Below are 19394 nucleotides of genomic sequence, written 5' to 3'. Positions count from 1 at the left end.
TCGGAGTTTCTGCACAAAGGCCTTTGAATGGGATACAGCAAGCTTCGTGATCAAAACTGGGGCAGTGTTGTGCTCCCTGTTGCACCCACATCACCTCAAGAACAAGAAAGATCATGCTGTCTCTTTGTACAGAGCTATTGAATAATCACAGGAAATGGTCTAGAAGCCCATAACCACTGGGAAATCATTTCACTGGTAAAAGAGGTAGGTTTGAACATATCCTCAAGTGTGTCCACACTGAGAAATGAGGCATCAGTTACCTTGGAAAATATGTCCATTCTTTCTAGACCACTTCATGATTTAACTCTAGTGGTTGAGTCACTAATAACCCGAAGTATTAATAAGTAAGTTAATCCATTACCCCTCACATTTCAGCAGAGATCTTCTGGAATCAAAGTTTTATATCAAAGGAATGACTCTACTGGTGCACATTCCAAGCAATCTGAGTGGGCCACAGTGGAAAGGTATTTGGAGAAGGTAGAGCTGGCGGCCATTCAGCTTAACTGTGCTGACGTTTCTCGAGCAGCTCCCACATGCAGGGCACTGATCTAAATGCCTGTGTGGAACACACTAAGAACAAAACCTCCTTCCTGCCTGTCAGGGATTCATGATAAAATAACTACACCCAAATAACAGCAAACCAAGAGAGACGTATTGTGAAAGAGATGACAGACGTACCTGGGAAAGACAGAAATTAATTCTGATGGCAATGAGGTGACGTGGTATATTGATAAACCTTGAGGAACAGGCAGTTTTTAAAGGGTGGATTGACGAGTGGAGGTGGTGAGGGCTGGCATTTCAGGTAAAGGACCCAGCCTAAGCCACAGCTTGGTAGTGGGGGAAGGCAGAGTAGACCCGGCCACTGCCCATTGTCTGGTCTGGTGGTCAGAATGTGTTGTGAGGGAAGTCAAGACTAGAGAACTAAAAAAAATTAAAAAAAAAAAAAAAAAAGACTAGAGAACTGACCCAAGTCTAGATGGTTGAGGTCCTGGATGGGGAGCCCAAGGCTGTGGGGTTTGATCCCAGAGGCCACCACTGATATAGGAGAGCAATGCTGAAGAGCACCAGTCTGTGTGTCATCACGCTGCTGACTTCACTTGGCAAATCAGTAGGTTACTTAGCCACAACTTCCTGGTCTATAAAGTGTAGGTGGCACCAGCCCCATTTCGCTGTCTCCTGGGGAAGATCTGATAAAGAAATGCATACAACTGTTTAGGATGGTGCCAGGCACATACCAAGCAGGCACTAGATGCTTACTATTAATCATAAAGGTTTAGCAAGGGAAGGGAGCAGATTTGGGTTTGGTTGGATGGTTAGTTGGTTGGTTCATTGGGTTTTTTTTAGGATGCTAGCTCATGGCTATCAAACAGGCTACCTGGCTGAGTGAAAGAAAGAGGGGGTACAGGGCAGCTACATTTGGGCGCACGGGAGGGGCTGCTCTAGAGTTTGGGGCATGATGAGATGAAAAGTGGGGACAAGTCTACAGCTGGGGTTGAGCCCAGGGGAAGCACTGCAGTGGGGAGTCCAGAGAACTGGCAGCCTGAAGGGACACTGAAGTTTGTCAGCAGCCAAGGAAAAAGTAGTTTGTTTCAGTTATCCCCAGGGGGCAGCTCCACTTCTCAAGAGATGGTAGAGAAGGATCTAAGTGTCCAGGGTCTCTCAGGAGCTACTTAACTGAAGGAGGCAAGGGTAGAATGAGCAGCATGGACAAAGGTTTGGAGAAGGCAAGGAAGGCACGCAACAGCCAAGCAGGTGCTAGGCTGTCCCACTTGTCCCACAATGCCTTGGTCCTAGCTGTAAAGGTGCCCAGAGGGTGAGAATGGCACCAATGTACTGCATTTGTCTCACTAATCTCAGAGTCTGCATGCCTCTCTTCTTCCCTGCTTGTGCAGATTCTGCTTGTCATTCATGGTCCTGTTTAAGGCTTACACCCTCCTTGGGACCTTTTCCAATAAATCCAGCCTATGCTGATCTCTCCTTCCTCTGAACACTAGTTGAGCCTGAGTCACACTGTTTAACACTAAGTTGGTCTTTAATCTGCCAGACAGGGAGGATAATTACTCAGAGGTTTCTCATGTATAGTAAATGAAACATGCTCTCCGCACAGTACCTGGTACCTGAACAGTACACAAACAATGTTGGCAATTCTCTGGTTGCTGCTACTCTTTCTCCTCCTGCACATTGATATTATTGCCATTGTTTGGGGACATATGGTGGAGAGCATCCTTGAGAACAGTACACTACTGTAGACACAGGTACGTGGGTGTGTGCTATTATGTCAATCATTTCTCCCCACTCAGGAAATAATTCTGGAGAACCAAATGAATGAATATGACATTATTATTGTGATAACCTTGAATCTACTCTAATTCATGTTTATTTTTTAAATCATCTGCCAACATTGGTACTTTAGCTTCATGAGTCACAGATTCTTTGCAGCGTACTTCGTAATATATGATGACTCACCAGTGCACTGTCGTCCTGAAGGTGAGAACTTCTGCTCTAAGTTTTAACTTGTATTACTTCTGCTTTCCTGGCTAGATTGTAAACTCCGGGAGGACAGAGATCCTGGCTGGCATCTTCCTCCCTCACTTCCTTCCTCACTGTGTATCCAACACAATGCTTGGCAGGTTGCAATTGCTAACTAGTCATGTGCCAATGAACTGATATATAAGCTTTGCTTATAGAAAGATACAGATTGTTCAAATGCTGAAGCTTTCAGAGTTTCAATTAGATCTCTAGTTCTACTCCATTCCTATGAAAATCTCCACAAAGGGAGAAAACCTATCTATTCATCAGGACTTTGGGGGCGGCAAGTGATAGAAACCTAAATGAGAACTTCCTTAAGCAAGAAAAGGCAAAAATTGGTTTGTATAACTGAAAAGTCAAAAGGTGTATTTAAGTTCAGGTCAGGCTGGACACAGGTGCTCAAATTGTCTCTCTTAGTTCCTTAACTCTGTTTTTTCTCTAAATTTTCTTTATTTTCAAGCATGTTCTACACAGCTGGTGGTACAAACAGCTGCCAGCAGCTTCAGGCTTATAGTCCATCAGCTTGATAATAGCAGGCAAAACCCTACCACTTTCCCAATCATTTTAGCAGAATCTGGAGCTGACACTCATGGACTCAGAATGGGTTACACATTCCTGTGATTTAGTTTTTGACCAGGTATTGGTTATATACTGAGCTTGGACAGGTAATATCCAAAACAACTGCTTTGGGTGTTCAATAAAGATGATTTCCCAAAAGATAATCTTACTGCATTTCCTAGAGATGGGAGAAATGGATGCTGGGCAGGCAAATATTTTTGACATTTGGCAAGCCTGAGTGAGGGACAATGATTATGTGTATAAGCGGGAACAACTGTTTCCATGTCAACTGCTGTCACCATGGTGAGAAAGACACTGATCCATTGCATCATCTGTGCACAGAGGGGGTGCCTTTTGCAGTGAGCTCTAGACTCTGACTCTGGTGCCAGCATTGCAAAGTTGCAGTTACAAGACTCACAGAGCCTGTCCCTACCAGACTGTTGTTGACATCCAGTGATCTACATGGAGAGGGCCTTTGCATGTGAGTGAGCATGAACTACATAACCAGCGCTGGGAACATCTGGAAACAGCTGTTGGTCAGTTAACAATAAAGTGAATGTACTTTATCCTGGTCCAATTGCTCTCTCAGGAATTGCTGTCTCATGTGGCCTCAGGAAAGACAGTAATCCACCATTCCATCTCCATAGATAATCTTCTTCTGTCGACTGATTTCCATTCTCCATAAACAAGAGTTGACTCTGGTCAGGATTGCAGCCACCTAGCACCATGGAGAAATGTACTGGTTTGGTAAGGAGCACCTTCTTCAAGATGAAGGTCTTCTTGGCCAGTGTGCTCTTAAAGATAAAAAGAACACAACAACTATAAGATAAATCCTAGTTGATATAATAAACACCTTTCCTCTTATTGGGTTTTCCTGCTAGGTAACTATACTGAATGGTCTTAATGGAGACATTGTGGTTATTTTACAATAATTCATTAATAGTTAGACTGGTAGGCAGAACAAGGACCATAAAAATTTAGAATAACAAAATAAAAAGTGACCTTAGTAATCATTCCCACCCTGAGAGTTTTCTGAGTTCATCAGCTGCATCTGTCTTGTTCACTCCTATGTTCCAAGTGGCTGGTGTAAAGCCTAGCACTCTGGGTGTGCTGTTATTCCTTATTACTGTGTTCATGGGAGACATCACTAATTGTCCACCTTACTCTTCCCCATTGATCAAGAATATGGCCTCAGAATCATTCTCAAAGACAGAACCCCAAGAATTTAATGCAAACCAATCCACTGACATAAGACAAAACTGATTTGCCATTGCTATCTAGTGGCTTGTCAAAAATTTGCAGAATCTTAAAGGAAAGGTTATTTCAACCTCATCGTGTCTATTTAGGAGAAAGCAAAGACCTAAGCAATTATCTATCAACTAGAATAATGGCTTCTTTGTACTTTGGTTTTACTACAGAACTCCCCTATCCCACATCCTTTCCATCATTCCTCAGGAGAAATTTAAATCAGATGCTACATACCACAGAGTAACTTCTGGGGACTACATAGTCTTACCAAAGAGTTTTAACTTTTTAGCAATCTGCAGGCTAATAATTAGCATGTAAAAGCCAGTCTACCTCAGTGAAAGTTTAGAGGTTTAGGGGCTCAAAGAAGATCCCCAGGAGTTCTCTTCCTTTCTTTGGTACTGGCCATTTAGCATTTCAAGTGGTACAGAAATGGTGTGTGAAATGAGCAGCTCACTTAGGCAGCACACTCCTTTCCTTTCAGATTTTAGGCTAAGTGGCATTAGGAAGCAGTCAATTATGAACAATTTGGGTGCCTGCAAATAGCTGTAGAAGTTAAATTGACTTTGTATATAAGTGGAACATGCCCCTGAAAGACATCTATTCAAATGAACCCATTGTGCGGGTTGCAGCCAGAAAGATCATTAACAGCCAAGTCAAATTACTGTGGTAATAGGAGTATGAAAGAGGCTGGATCACTTGGATAATCGGATCTGCAGATGATCAAAAATTCTTTTGTTGAATTGGACTAATAGGCTCCCAGATTGGCATCAGTCCCAGTGAACAAGGACTGTAACCATGTTTACTAGCAATAAGATCATACTTTTAATACCTGACAGTTAAATTCAAGAAAAGAGTAAGGAAAGAGTCATTTCAATGCACATTGACTTGAAAGCTATTATGCAAATTCAAGGAACATACAAACAGAGTCTGTTAGTCCAGAGTTTCCCTAAGTATTATTGGGCTCTGAGGGGCAATTAGCCATGCCCTGCTACCTGCAGGGAAGAGGCAAAAAGCACCTTGTGTCAGTCTTTGTTCTTGGGTGTGATCAGATTAACCTAGTAATTGAGCATCAGACGACAGCAGGGCTCAGAAGCAAGGTTCTGATTCAAATTAGCAATTGAGGGTTAAGGCATCTCTTACCTTCACACAGAATTCACCTTTATGTCTGCAACAACTGAAGCAATTGTGTTTATGCTAGGAAAGAGCAATTTAGGAGATAGATCCCAGCACTTACAGAGAGAGGGAATTAACCTCTGAACATACTCTCTTGAGCAGAAGTGGTCCCCCCCCCACCCGCCACCTCCTGCTTATCGGGATGAGAAATGGCTGTGGAGGAATTGTGGAAGGGTGGTTAATAGCTTGGCTCTGCCATCAGACCTGGAATTGCACCCTAGTTCTGCTACTTAATAGCTGTCTGGCATTCAATAGTTACTCATATTGATTGATCCTCATCCCTTTCTCCTTAAAATGGGCATACAGTATCACTTATTTCCTCTTCATTAAAATGGGGATAATAGTAAGCATTGTTGTAAAGTTTAAATATAAAAGATATTTAAAGTGCTTAACACTATTTGGATCACTTACCAAAATAGACTAGATTCTGAGACCTAAATAAGTCTTAATACATTTAAAAGAATTCAAGTCATACAAAATATATTTTCTAGAGAAGATGAAATTAGAGATTAGTAAGAGACAGCTCTTTATAAAATCCTCCAATATTTGGAAGCTAAAAGGAAAGAGGAAAGTATTTTTAAGTGAATGGAAATGAAAACACATTTCAGAATCTACAGCATGCTGCTAAAGCAGTGCTTATGGGGAAATTTATAGCACTGAAATGCCTATGCTAAAAAAAGAAGAAAAGAAAAGAAAAGAAAAGAAAAGAAAAGAAAAGAAAAGAAAAGAAAAGAAAGAAAAGTAGGTCTCAAATCCTAAGCTCCCACCTTAGGAAACTAGGAAAAGAAAAGTAAGTTAAAGCCAAGTAAGCAGAAGAAAGAAAATAATAAATCAAAATCAATGAACAAAGAATGAAACAGGAAATAGAAAAACAATGGAGAAATTCATTAAAATCAAAAGTTTATTTTTGGAAATCAATAAAATTTATAAACCTCTAACCAAACTGACGAGAAAAAAAGAGAAGACACATGTTACCAAATATTCAGAATGAGGAAAGTGACAATACTACAGATTCTAAAGATATTAAAGCAGTAAGAAGATATTATGAACAATTTTATGTTTATAAAATAAATAACAAATTCCTCTAAGGGAGACAACTTAAATGGACAAAGTCCTTGAAAGATGTAATCTACCAAAGTTCATTCAAGAAGAAATAACCTGAATTTGTAGTTAACAACTTTCTCAGAAGAAAACAAACTCAAAAGACTGGATAGCTTCCTTGGGGACATCTATCAAGCATTCAAGAAAAAAAATACACAAACTCTTTGAGAAAATTGAAGAGGACGGAATACTTATGGATTCATTCTTTAAGCCCACAATTACAGATAACAACATTAAGGCATGTAGATAAGAAAATTTCAGACCAATATTCCTCATAAATATGCGGCAAAAAGTGCCAACTAAAAAGTAAATCAAATCTAAAAACATGTAAGAAGGATAATATATCATGACCAAGTAAATGGCATTGTTTGGGATTTTATCCCAGAAATCCAAAGTTTGAACATTTAACAAATTGATGTGATTCACCATACCAATAGTCTGAAATAGAAAAACACATATAATCTTCAAAATAGAGGTAGAAAAGCATTTGACAAAATACAATATCCATTTTTGAAAGAAAAAATATATCTCTGCAAACTAAGAATGGGGGGACTTCCTTAACTTGATAAAAGGCATCTATAAAAACCTTACATCATGCTTATTGATAAAATGAAATGAAAGATTGAATGATTTCGCCTTAAGATCAGAAAGAAGAAAAAGATGTCTATTCTCACTACTTCCGTTCAAGTCTGTACTGATGGTCTAGCTAATGCAATAAGTCAAGAAAAAGAAGTAAATTGTATGGATATTAGAAACGAAGGACTAAACCTGTCTTTACTGACAGATGACGCATTCATCTATGTAGAAAACCCCATCAAATCAACAAAAACAAAAAACTACTGGAACTTGTAAATAAGTTTATCAAGTTTTCAAGATACGAAATCAATATAAAGATTATATATATATATATATATATATGCAATGAATGATCAGAAACTAAAATTTATAAAATAATGTCATTTAAAATAGCATTAACAAATACAGTTAGAGGTTATTTCCAATAAAATGCTTGTAAGATCGGTAGCCTGAAAACTACAAAACATTGCTTAAAAAAAAATAAGGAAGATCTAAGTAAATGGATCATAGATCAGAAGACTCAATATTGTTAAAATGTCAAATATTCCTCAAATTAGCCTATAGCTGCAAAACAATTTCAACCAAAATCTTAGCAGAGTTTACCATAGAAATTGACAAGCTAATTTTAAAATTGATATGGAAATACAAAGGACCTTGGGCAGCCAAAATAGCTTTAAAAACAATTTTAAAAGTTGGAAAGTTAACACTACCTGATTTTAAGGCTTACTATAAAGATGCAGTAACTGTCAGTTAGTGTCACGATAGATAAATAGATACATGGATCAGAATAAAGATTTCGGAAATAGACCCACAGATATATGGACAATTGATTTTCAGTAACAGGACAAAGGTAGTTCAGTGGAAAAAGATGTCTTTTCATCAAATAGTGATAGAATAATTGAACATCGATACGGGGCAAGGGAAGAGGAATAGAACTTTAATCTATACCACACATGATATACAAAAATCAACTCAAAATATATCATAGACCTAAATGTGAAACCGAAAACTATAAAGTTCATAGAAGAAAACAGAGGAAATCTTTATGATTTCTTAGATATAACATCAAAATCACAATTGATACAGCATACTACATCAAAATTAAGAACTTGTGCTCTTTGAATTACACTGTTAAGAGAATGAAAAGATGGCTTACATAATGAGGGAAAGTATTTGTAAATCATGTATCTGACAAGAAAATTGTATTCAGAATATTTAAAGAACTCTAAAATCTGATAATAAAATAATCCAACTTTTAAAAAATGGATAAAAGATTTGAACTTAAATTTCACTGAAGAAGCAACCTGCGTGGCGAACCAGCAAGTTACAAAGATACTCAACATTATTATCATTAATGCAAAATGCAAGTAAAACAATGAAATACCACTACCCATCTGTGAGAATAGCTAAAATTAAAAAGACTAACCATACTAACAATTGCCAAGAACACAGAGGTACAGAAGCTCTCATACACTGTTGGTAAGGATGTAAAATGGTACAACCACTTTGGAAAACAATTTGGCAGTTTCTTAGAAAGTTAAACATACGCCTGCCACATGCCCTAGCCATTACCCTCATAGGTGTTTATGCAAGACAAAGAAAGGCATATGCCCACACATGACTTGTACATAAATATTTATAGGGGTTTTATTTGTAACAGCCAAAAACTGAAATTCCCCTTGACAGGTAAAAAGATAAACAAAACTGTGGTTTACAGTGAAGTGTTACTCAGCAATGAAATCTATGAACTACTGATACATAAAACATGGCTGTAAATCTCAAAATCATTCCACTGAAAGAAACCAGACAAAAAAGTATACTTAGCATATGATTCCATTTATACGAAATTCAAGAAAATGAAAACTAGTGTGACAATAGCAGATCAGTGGTAATCTGGGAATGGACAGGGAATAAAAGAGCATGACGAAGAGGCACAAGTAGACTTTTGGTTGGGGACAAATGTGATCATAATCTGAATTGAGGTAATAGTTTCAGAGGCATATACATATGTCAAAGCCTGCCACATTGTACACTTTGAACATGGACAGAGTATTATAGGTCAATTATATCTCAATTAAGTTGTTTTGTTTTGTTTTTTTAAAGGGTTTAGGCTGGTGTGTGATTGCACATGACTCCATGTGAGAGCACTGCAGGTGAGAGGCCCTGGGGGTTTTGGAACCCTGGGAGCCCATGGATAGAAAGACAACCTGAAAAGGATATTCCCTTCCATAGCTGCTGGAGGACCAGACATTTCTGTTGCTACTTCTGCTGTGGCAATAAGAGAATCCTGGCAAACAGATTTTTTAAAAAAACAAAAACAAAAAGTGTTTAGCATGCGGTTAAATGTTTTCTTTTGATTTCAATTATCCCCTGACCAGCTTTGCTTTTTTTTTTTTTTTTTTTCTCCTCCTTTCCTGATGAGTCTTCAAAGTAGGGATAGCTTTTATTTCACAGGCCAAATAGATTTGATCTCGCAGGTCAAACTGTGATCCACTGGTAGTGGCTGCCTTGAGTACTGCACCAAGAAGTAAGGTAGGTAGAATAATGGCCCTCAAAGATGTCCACATCATAATCCCCAGAACATGAGAATGTTTTACCTCACACAACAAAAGGGACTTTGCAGATTGATTAAGGTTAAGGATCTTGGGATGGGGAGATAATCCTGGATTATCCTGTGGGCCCAGAACATGAGCTCTGAAAAGTGGAGAACATTTTCTGGTTATGGTCAAAGAGTAAGAGCTGTATGAAAAGGATTCAGTGCTGTGTTGTGTTGCTGGTTCTGAAACATAGGGGGGTATGTTCATGGACTGGAGAGAGAGGTCTCTAGAAGCTGGAGAAGGCAAGAAATTGGATTTTACTCTTGAGTTTCCAAAAAGGAAAGGAACCCTGCCAAAACCTCGATTTCAGCCCAAAGAGACTGGTGTTGGACTTCAAACCCACAGAACTATGAGATAATAAAATTGTGTTGTTTTAATGTACTAAATTTGTGGTGATTTGTTTGGTATGGCTGCAAACAAATCCAAACAGGAAAGAATACTGTGATTAATTAATAATGTCTACTGTGGATACCATGGAGGAAAGAAGCTTACAGGCTATGTATCTGCCATCTTGACTCTCATGTTCATGGTATGTTGGGAGGTGGGGAGGGAGGCACCTTCGTTTATGTTGCTTACTGTGTGCCAAGCTCTATGCTAGGCTTTTCACATATGTTCCCTCAGTCATCTTCACCTCGGTTCTATTATGAGGTAAGTATTACTTGCTTTTTGATTGTCGGGGAGCAGAGAAATTAAGACCCATCTAAGATCTTAACTCCAAATGCTAGTTTTGTTTTTTTTTTTGTTTGTTTTTTTTTTTTTATTCTTCTCAGCTTCCAAACAAAACAAGGAGCCCCAAGAAAACGTAGGTGAACTAGGTTTCAAGTGTTGATGGAAACAAGAACAAACACAGATGAGGAACCTTTGTCTTGGAACAATACCTCTGGCCCTGGAAGTGGTGCACAAAACATTATTAGCACAGCTGGAGCTCCTAGAAGTGTCTTGGGAGTGGGGAAGGAACAATACATTTCTAATATTTGGTAATTATCCTTAAAAGTACTTGCTCCTTGTTTACGCCTCAACTTCAGCAGAGGAATGCTACTTATTTTCTCTCTCAGCACGACGTGGGTAATGCATCCAACCAGCTGCCTCGCTGGGCTCCCTGGCCCGCTCCGGGGGTGGAGGCTTGTTTATGCCTCTGCTGAAGGGGCCCCGGGCACAGCCACGCGTCCTTCCTGCCCTTACTCCCTTTTCCAAGAATGCTTCAGGGAGCCGAGCTTTGGACGATGCTGCTGGATTCGCTTTTTGGTAGTGAAATTACAACATCGTGTGTTGAGGCAAAGGAGAGAGCAAGACCCCAGCTATCCTTCAAAACAGAGCTGTGGAGCCAGGCCGGGTCACTGTCACGTGCCATGTCACCGCCTTTCACTGGAAGGAAGTTAATGGGTTGGGAAAGCAGAACTGAAAGGTTGCAAGCCTAGTTTCACCACTGAATAATTCCACGACCTAACGTCTCAGAACCTTAAATGTTTTCACCTAAACTATGAGAGTAATCACAGCCACCTCACAGGGATGTGGCCATGCTTCCGACTGATTGGGCATGGACTATGAGTTGGGCGTTGTGTTAAGGGCTTTATACACAAACCTCACTTACTCCAACAGCCTTAGGAAAGATATACTAGTATTACTCTGTTTTATAGATGAGCATACAGAGGCTCAAAAAGAATTGGTTACCCAAAGTCACACAGCTAGTAAAGCAGCCCAATCAAGCCAGTTGACTCTTGACTCCCAGCAAATGACCACTGTGGAGAAGTGCTTAGCACGGAAATTGCATAGGATACATGTTCAAAAGATGTGAGTATTAGTACGCAATATTAGTTGGGACCCAATGTCCCCTTGATTCCTCTCTCCTATAATTACTCTTTCATGATAAAATAAAGCACAGTTATAGAAAGCCACACAAATCTCAGAAGCCCACCCACGGGCTGGATTCAATCACAGCCATCCACCCAAAGTAGCCATGATCTTGACTTTTGGGGGAATAACTGTCTTAGTCAGTCCAGGCTGCTAGAACAAAGCGTCATAGACTGGATGCCTTGTAAATAACGAAATTTATTTCTCACAGTTCTAGAGGTTGGAAGTCTGAGATTTGGGTGCAAGCATGGTTGGGTTCTGGAGAGGACTCTCTTCCAGGTTGCAAACTGCTGACTTTTTGTATCCTTACATGGTAGAAAGAGGGCGAGAGAGTTCTCTGGGATTCCTTTCATAAGGGCACCGACCTTGTTCATGAGGGCTCCACCTTCACGCCCTAATCATCTCTCAAAGCCTCATCTTCTCATATTATTACATTGGGGGTTAGGATTTCAACATATGAATTATGGGGGAGGAGGTACCCCACTCCCAGTTCTTTCTTTCTCTTACAATTTTTCTGGTTTGCTTTCTAGGATTTTCTGACTGTCCCCTCACCACACTCCCCAACTTTTACCTGAACTTCTCTTCCTTCATCTCTATGGTCTGTTCAGCTTTATTCTGTTCCCAAAAGTTTTCCCCAGTACAGGAAGGAGCACCTAGGTGGTCAGTTTGGGGAGTCCCTAGCATAGGAACCAGACTGCTGCAGCTCCTTCACCCTGTCTCCAGACCCCTGACAGGCCCCACTACTTCTGGGGCAGAATGCCCCCCACTTCAGCTGTCACTCTCAGATTGATTTGTGTTTTTCAGTAAGTATCTGCTGCCTTCACTAAGATTTCCCTGTTCCTAGGCCTACAGATTACTCCATGGCTTCTTCCTTCTTCACACACAGGCATTGATACCATGTGAATCATGCTCTATTTGTTGGCATGTGGAGATTGGAGTAAATTCAAAAAATGGATCTATCACCATTCTCATCTTCCAAAATCCCCTAAAACTCTGAGTCCTTCTGTGATTATGGGATCCTATTCAGACCCAGCTTCTCCCTTGGGCGCAGAAGACCCAGATGTACCCCACAAAGGCCTGCCTCATGACCCACCCATTTGACTTTCTGTATCTGGCAATGGCAACAGTCTATATGTTCTGGAAAGACTGGTCTACCTTCCTTTACAACAGAGTTTACTCCAACATAAGAGATCATTTTAAAACATTTAGCAATGGGGCACCCAGGTGGCTCAGTCAGTTGAGCATCTGACTCTTGGTTTCAGCTCAGGTCATTGCCTCAGGATTTGGGGAAGAAGGGAGGATTTTAGGCTCTGCACTCAACATGTGCAGAGTCTACTTGGGATCCTTCCTCCCCTCTGTTTTTCCCTCTCTGTTCCTCCCCCTACTTGCACCCTCTATCTTAAATAAACATAAACATAAAATCTTAAAAAAAAAAAAAAACCATTTAGCGATGAACAGACCTGAGAAGAGATCAAAGAATCCTGTAGTGAGAGGGAGTTGGAGTGCAGACTTAAAAATCTTGCGATCTGACAGTTCAGGGAGAATTCCCCAAACATCCCCAGCCTCTTTTAATTAATCTTATCTTGAGATAGCACAAAGTGTCCCTGGGGGTTAGACCTTCACGCTTTTGAATTTGAGGTTTCCAGAGGTCGCCAGAACAAGATCAGAATCCTCTACTCCCATTTTCATCATTTCAGGCATGCAAATGCTTTCATAAAAGTTCCATTTTTGCTTGACTGAATTAGGCACTATTCAAAGTGGTAAGCTTTGTGTGCATCTTCCGTGAACTCATGGCCTGAGTCAACAGCATGGGTTGCCATGCTTTTATATTTCATCTCATATTCTTAAGGAACCCTCCCAAATCATATTTGGCTCAAGGATAAAATTTCTCATTCTTTTTGCTACTTCAATTAATAGAAAGAAACTTCTGTATATTTATTTTTTTAGAGAAAAATAAGCTTTTACAATAAAGTTTTGTTGCTGTTCTTATGAATACCTCTTCCAGCTATATTTTGCAAAAATAAAGTCAAATCATTTTAGAGCCCTGGTGTTACAGCAGTTGGGGGTGGGAAGGGAAGGAGTAGGTCTTAGCCCTTCTCTCCTAACCTCTCCCTTTCAACCTTTCTCCAGGAAAGAATTATCTGATAGACACCACTTGAGGATGCTAATTGTGTCCCAATAGTGGGTAAGGTCATTGTGTGTGTACCGAGAAAGCTTTGGTGTTGAGCCTTAGCTCAGTGTTCCAGCCCAATTTGTCAAGAGTCTACACAGGGGTGTTGGACACAAGACCAGTTAATAATTAAACAGTACATGAGTTTTCCACTTAATCTAGACCTTTAAGTATATGAGGGATGGTATGTCTGAGCTCCTGGTCTAATGCTAACAGCACATCTAACCACACAGTTACTTCCAACAACAGTTACTTCCAACCAATGCCTTCCAACCACTTCTAAACTCACTTTGCTGTCTGGTCAGTAGGAAAAAAAAAACAAAAACTGCATACATGACTTGCGGTATATTGAATCCCTCTCCCTACATGTGCCTCCTTTCCACCTACTATGTATTTCATACAATCGTCAAATTGCCCCCTGAACAATTTTTTTCTTCCTTTCTTCCTTGCCTCCCTCCTTCTTCCTTCCTTCCTTCCTTCCTTCCTCCTTCCTTTCTTTTCCTTCTTTCTTTCTTTCTTTCTTTTTCTTCTTTCTTCTTTCTTCTTTTTCTTTTTTCCTTTCTTCTCTTTCTTCTTTCTGTTCTTTCTTTCTTCATCTTCTTTCTTTCTTTCTTTCTTTCTTTCTTTCTTTCTTTCTTTCTTTCTTTCTAACACAAATAGGATCATGCCCACTTTCTACTTCTAAAAAGCAAACCATAAGCAAATCTTTAATGATCTCATTGCCCAGGAGGTCAAGTTTCATTAACATGCCTTCAGTTTCCCTCTTATTCGAACCTCATTGCCTACCCCTCACCATACTCTCACTCCCATACACATGGTCCCATAGCCACTCTGAGCTACTTGCATCCCTAGAGTCTGCATGTACTTTCATACCTTCATGCCTTTACTCAAGTTGTGCCCTGTGCCAGAGATTCTCCTTGTTGCTTCCAGAAAATTCTTCCAAACATAATTTATGAGTTATCTTTCCATGAATTCTTTCCCTACATCTTTGCCTCCAATGCCCTCCCTGGCCATGGAGGAATAGGGTACATTTCTTCTCTCCTGGAGTTCCACCGCTACTTCCTCTTTCTTATAGGGAATCACTCCATTCTATTCTCCCCACCAGATTAAGGCTGGTAAAGATGGACCATGTTTTGAATTCTCCAGCACTTATCACCATGACTAAAATATTATAAATGCTCCATAAAAGTTTGTTAAGTGACCAAATTTATAAGTTGATTTGGTCAGGACAGGGCTGACCTTTTGAATCAATCAAGAAATATTTATTCACTACCAACTGTATACCATTCCTACACTATGAAAAGCTATTCTGAAAAAATCCTAACTGATTGTAATTAGTGTCTTCTTATCTATACTGAGGGGAAATACCTACTTGGAATTTGAGTCAGCTCTGTCACTTCCTTGCTCTGTGGCTTAAGTCTACATCTCAATTTCCTCATCTCTGAGATGGAGAGAAAAACCATCATAGCTGCCTGACCTGCCCCAGGGTCAGTGTGCGGATCAGATGGCATACTGTATATGAAAGCACTCTGAATTAGCGTCTCGCACCTAGTAAGATCTGGAGGGCATGGGACACAGAGGAGTTGAGTTCCAGTAAAGAAAAAGCAATAAGGAAGGATCCATGGGTCAGAAGGGCAGCAGGCAGATCCAGGCTGGGACAACATCATGCAACAGGAAGGCTATATGAAGAGAAGAGAATGAGGCAGGAAGAATAGGGGAGCCAGAGTGTGTGCACAAAAGAGGTGCAGAGAGAGCATGTCCAAGGGGGAGGAGAGAGAAGAGTGAGTTCTGGCTTTCCCTTGTGAGAGCAAGGTGGATGCACCACCTGCCTCCAGTGGAATTTAATCATATAGAAGAAGCTTAGACCAGCTCTAGGCTTTCTCTTCTGGTTTCCTGACCCCAATTACTATTGGACACTTTGGGAAATCTCACAGATTATGAGATTGTTCCTGTCCCTAGAGATTTCGTCCTTTTCACTCTGTAGTTGATTGGAGTGCAATAAACACCATAATTCACAAAGTTTAGGGTCAGAGCCATACTGGTTAATCTCTTGCTCTTGCTGCTACAAAGCCCCTAGCGGATGAAAGAGTGTGTCATCCTAGGATGGGAGATGAGAGCTCATGAAATGAAAGACGGAGGCAATAGTCAGTAGTGTGCTTTCACCCCCTTCTTCCCCCCCCCCCCCCACCTCCCTCACACCACCACCACTGCCCCACAGCCAGTGCACCGGATGATTAGGGAATGCTCTGGCTTCAATCAGAACAACTAAGTGGAGCTTGGCAATGAATTAATTTTCTTAGTGACACTGTTCATTTTGTTCTGATGCTAAAAGACAGATGCCACATTCCTGGAATATTCTCTTGGATCCCTTTCTCTTCTGCTCCGTCAACAGTTTATCAACCATATTCTGGGAACTGAAGAGATCTAAAGGACACCTCAGGACTCCTAAAAAGTATTCTTCAAATTTCACTTTTAAATACATATAACAACTTTAAGATCTATAATAAACAAACATCTCCATAAATGTGCTGTTTACTAAATCAGAATCTACCATATATATTAAGTTGTGCTGTCAGGTTAAGCTTTCATGTGTAAATGTGTATAGATTTGGAGTAAAACTTCTAGTTTTTTAAGAATTTCCTGACATTGCAAGATGAATTGCTTTCAAAACTATTATTATTTGCAACTACTTATCTGTTTGAATCAGATTTCCTTATTACTAGGGTATATTAGTCAGAAATATTTTGGTTGCAAGAAACAGAAATCCAAGTCAAACTGGTCTGAAAGACAAATATTACTGGACCACATAACAGAAAAGTCCAGGGGTTGGGCTGGATTAAGTTCTAGCTAGATCTAGACACTTCTGTGGTGGCATCACCTTCCAAGGCCCTCCTTCTCTTGGCAAGGCTTTCCACTGGGTTGTCTTCTCTGGGAGGGTTGTCTGTGTGGTGGTGCACTAGCCCCCAGCAGCTCCAGAGGAGCTGGAATTCTCCCAGGAAGCAGGAAGAACTTCTATGTCCTCAGGCACCCCGGCCCTGGCTCCCAGACCTACCTCTGTAGCGGGGAGTGGGACCAACTCTTCCAGAGCCATGAGACCAGGACTGGGAGATGGAAAGTGGGAGGAAACGACTGGGTAGAAGAATAACAGAAGTTCATGGTACTAGGCAGGCTAAACAAACTATAGGAACACACTTGACCCCAAGACTGCACTGGCCCCCCGTTTGATATCAGTCACTGATTTCAAGCCCCAGAGTTCCCGACAATGGCCTCATTGTTCTTAAAGATTGATTTGGTTCTTAAAGATTGACTTACCAAAATTATTTGATTCAATAATCAAATGAATATTGTACATTTGAAACTGGCAATAAATGTATTCCGATTAAATACTTCTTTTATCAATTTATAGAGTTGGTAATTTCTATATAAAATTGTCCAGACGCAATGGGATTTGGTTCATTTAAAGATTGAGAACTCATCATTAGGCATTTATCAATGTCCCAAGTGAGTCTGGTCTCTACAACCGCTCCTTGACTGCCTGGGTTCATGGTAGTCCCTGCCCTTTTGTGCATGCTCCACTCATGTGGCTCTTGATCTAGAGGTCATGGGAGGAAGGGGAAGCTTGTCATCAGAAGTTCAAGTTCATGCTTCACTCGTTACTGCGTGATTTTCCTTATCTATAAATGCGGATAGTGATGTCTGCTCCCTGTTCACATGGGGTGATTAAGCTAGATTTTGAGGGAAAGTTCTTTAGAACCAGTGAAATGCTATGGGATTATAATTATCATCTTTCATCTCATGTTAATTATATATGTATGTTTATTTTGTATTTATATAAAATTAATTTATATATGTATGTATGTATGTGTGTCTAGCTTCCCTGAAGTAGATTCACTGCATTCATGGTTTTTTTATCCCTCCTGTAACCATGTCCTTTGTCACGCAACTTTGTAGTGGCCTCTCATTCTGGCTCTGGATTTGACCATGTGACTTGCTCTGGCCAATGGTATGCCAGCAGATGTGAACCAAACAGAGGCTTGAAAAGGACTTGCACAATTGGGTGTGCTCATGCTCGCTCCTTTACCTTTACCATGAGAGCATGCCCAGGCTAGCTTGCTGGAAGAAAGCCAAGCTGGCCAGTCACTGCAGCTGAGGCCACTCTAGACCCGCCAGTAGTCAGTCATCCCCCAGATATACAGCCTAAATCAGAAGAACTGCCCAGCTAAGTCCCAACTAACCTGCCAACTTACAGATTTGTGAGTTAAATGCATGTTGACTGCTTTAAGCCACTGAGTTTTCTAATGGTTTGTTCCACATCATTATTATGGCAATAGATAAGTATTATACTCCCCAAATAGGAAAGCAAACATCTTGTTTTATATCTTATTCATCATAATTCTGAAGCTCTCCAATTTCCCCAACCCTCCAAGGGGAAGGGAGAGAAATAACATACCAAAGTTTTTTAAAGCTTTCTAACATTCAGGTTAGGCAACTGTGAGGCAATTCTTATGCAGTATTTCCTCTAATCTCCACACTATCCTTCAGAGGTAAATAGACATTTTCCCATTTTACAGATGAAGAAACTGAGGGTCAGAGAAGTGAAGGGACTCACCCAAGATCACACAGGAAGAGTGGCAGAGTTGGATTCTTCCCCAGGTGAGCCCATTCCTCATGACAGTTCTCAATTTTTCTTGTTTGGCTTCCTTATGCCTATTGCTCTCCAAAGACCAGAACCACCTCACTTGGACTTTATCTTGTTCTCTAGTAGTGGTGTCATATTTGTTTATCTTGGAGCATAGATCTGTCTTTCTCCAATTTTTTCTTCCTTCATCACACTGGAAGATGATCTGTTTATTAGCATAGGGGTTTAACACCTTAAAAATCACAACTTGTCCATTTCCTCATATTTGTTTCTAAGAAACTTTGTTGTAAATAAATGGGGGAGGGTGCTTTCCAAAGATCTTAAGAATCTAGCATTTTCTTATCTCAAATTTGGCCTTCACTCTGGGTCTCTGGCCCCAATATTTCAGTTGTTCTCCTCTCCACACCCAACGGAGGTTATTTTTAAGTTGCAGTTTTATCCAAAGAGCATTTTTCACAGAATGTCTTGGAAGGTCCTGCATTTTCTCTTCAGCCCGGGAACTGTCCCTCGGCCACACCCCTTCGGTCTGGGAATTTATTTTGGTCTATGCAAGAGTCACATGTTTTCTTTGATGAAGTCATCAGAGTATTTTACTTCCATGCCCTTGATAATACTTTTTTAAAGGAAGGTCGTTCCATCTGTGTTCTGCCAGGGGCAGAGATGTGGGCTGTGTTTGCCGTCAGTTTGGAAGAGGAATGAACACCAGCTAAGGCACCCAAACCTTACCTGTGGCTTTACCTGGGCACCGTTGATCCAGGTCCTTCAATCCCTTGATCCTTCTCTTTCTTCCAAATTCAACCATCCCCCTCTCCTCCAGGAAGAGTGGAGTCCTGAGTCCTTGATTCAGGGTTCATGATAATATCTTTCTTTTCAGAATGATTAGAGAGTCTGAAAAACTTGATAGGAAATTATTTAGCACATACTCCTGAGTGTATACATGTGCTATGGTCTG

General features: G+C 40.5%; 1 long non-coding RNA gene across 1 annotated transcript; it reads right to left on the bottom strand.

The window, feature by feature from the left end:
• Positions 1-708: 708 nt before the first annotated feature.
• On the bottom strand, positions 709-18947 carry LOC119871639. Its single transcript, XR_005358355.1, has 3 exons — positions 18413-18947; positions 2467-3881; positions 709-1187 (listed from the first exon to the last, which is right to left on the bottom strand). It is a non-coding gene; the product is annotated as an uncharacterized LOC119871639 (long non-coding RNA).
• Between the last annotated feature and the right edge of the window lie 447 nt (positions 18948-19394).

The sequence above is a fragment of the Canis lupus genome, chromosome 4, assembly GCF_011100685.1.
Source record: "Canis lupus familiaris isolate Mischka breed German Shepherd chromosome 4, alternate assembly UU_Cfam_GSD_1.0, whole genome shotgun sequence".
NCBI classification, from domain to species: Eukaryota; Metazoa; Chordata; class Mammalia; order Carnivora; family Canidae; genus Canis; species Canis lupus.
The sequence above is the reverse complement of the archived record's forward strand: the minus strand, read 5'-3'. Positions and strand labels throughout refer to the sequence as shown.